Source organism: Myotis davidii, unplaced genomic scaffold (genome assembly GCF_000327345.1).
Source record: "Myotis davidii unplaced genomic scaffold, ASM32734v1 scaffold609, whole genome shotgun sequence".
NCBI lineage: Eukaryota > Metazoa > Chordata > Mammalia > Chiroptera > Vespertilionidae > Myotis > Myotis davidii.
Window position 1 is genome coordinate 2,155,661 of NW_006300164.1, and position 2,105 is coordinate 2,157,765.

A 2,105-nucleotide genomic window follows, 5' to 3' on the forward strand; every position below is an offset into this window, starting at 1 on the left:
GCTGTTTTGTGGGGGGATGGGCCCCGGGAGCCCAGGGAGGGGAGGCCGGTCTGGAGCCCCGTGGCAGCCAGGAGGCAGGAGGCAGCCCCAGCGCTGGCCTGGCCACTGGCCTGCCTGTTCCCAGCCAAGCGGGACACCCGGGAACTTTCTACAAGACAAGCTCTCGGGGCCTCGCACACCTACAGGGTAACTTGTTCCGCAGCAACAAGTAGTACAGACGCTAAAGGGCTTCTTCCTCTGTGTGTCTCCCTCGCGGAGTCTCCACCTCGTCCCAGCCGCCGGGGCCTCTCAGGCCAGTGGTTCCTCGTTTGATAACGAGTCTGAGGAAGTCCCCAAGGGCAGCGAGGTCCTCGCACGGCCACACACGCTCGTCCCCACACACGCCCGAGAGGGAGACCCTCCCAACCTGCCCGATGCCTGTCTGCCCCCACATCCTCCGGGAAGCCGGACCAGGACAGAAAGGAGTCGGTGTTACCTCTCACAGCCGGGATGCTCGGCCTCCGGGAAGCGGAATCGCGGGGCAGCCATGGCCCAGCTCCGCGGGGGGGACCACGCTCACCCCAGCTGGGAGAGCCTGCGTGTCAGTGCCCACCACCTTTCAGTGAAGGGATGCAGCTCAAGGCCGCCACCTCTGAGTTTGCCTGGGTGTTTGCCCCTCGGAGTGTTTCTCAATCTTTTTTAAAAAATTTATTTAATACTAGAGGCCCGGTGCCCAACCCTCTCCAATCTGGGACCCCTCAGGGGATGCCAGACTGATGGATTAGACCCTGTGGAATCGGGCCTAAACAGGCAGTCAGACACCCCTCTCATATTCTAGGACTGCTGGCTCTTAGCCACTCACCTGCCTGGCTGCCAGATTGCCCCTAACCACTCCCCTGCCGGCCTGATTGACACACAACTGCTCCCCTGCCAACCTGATAACCCCCAACGGCCCTCCACTGCAGACCTGCCCCCCACCACCTACCCTCCCTGCAGGCCTGGTCACGCCCAACTGCCCTCGCCTGCCGGCCATCTTGTGATGATCTGGTGGTGGTCATCTTGTGACGACGTGCACGGGCCATCTTGTGACACGGGTGTTTGACACTCAATTTTCATATTACTTCTTTATTAAATAAGATATTTTAATTGATTTCATAGAGGAAGGAAGGGGGTGGGAGAAACATCACTGATTAAAGAACATCACTGATGATCAGCTGCCTCCTGACACCCCACACTGGGACCAAGCCCAAAGCCCGGGCCTGTGCCCTGACCTGGATGAAACCATGACACTAGGTTCATAGGTAGATGCTCAACCCCTGAGCCCCACCGGCCGGGCCCTTCTCAGTTTTCTCTCTACTGAATGATGCCAGAACGGCACCTCCCAGGCCTGAACGTCTGCTCCCTCTGGGCTCAGTGGTCAGTCCAGGCACCTGGACCAGAGAATCAGTGCCAGTGTTTACTAACAACACCAACATGGTCAGGGGCAGCTCTGACAAGCACGTAACGCCTTCTTCCCAAGGTGATTATACCTATAATGGCTTCAGTGGGGAGCCCCCTATTTGTTTATGTAAAAGGGGGACTTCGGGATGTTTGCAGCTTGGCCAAGAAAATAAGATGTCCTTTGGAGGCGCAGACATTGCTAACGTTGCAGGCCCCTGGGCTATGGGAAAATACATTCAGACAGTTACTAACCTGGGGTTCCCTAAGGCCACCCGATGGCTGTCTGATCGGCATCCCCCGCTCCCCTCCTGCCCTAATAGCACCACTACTGAGCTGGGAGCACTTCCTCAATGGCAAGATTGCGCCAACCCTGTACCAGTGAGACATAGTATTTCTGGCTCTGACGTGTATGTATTGGATTGGTCCCACAGGCTTGATGCTAAATGTCCCCTTCACGAGCCCATGTCACCAGGAGGGCTTGTGGGTAACGCCGTGACCACGGAAACAGGAGGTTTACAGAAAGGTCTGTCGCGTTTAGCCGCTGCCCTTGACTTTCTTACTTTGACTGGCTCTTTCTTAGCTGATATTAAAGGAGCGTGTTCATTGAGCCCTTGCCATGGCTTACCAGCCTGTGTCCAGCCTCCATGTGTATTGGTGACTGGAAAGGTGAACATCACCAGCCTGGG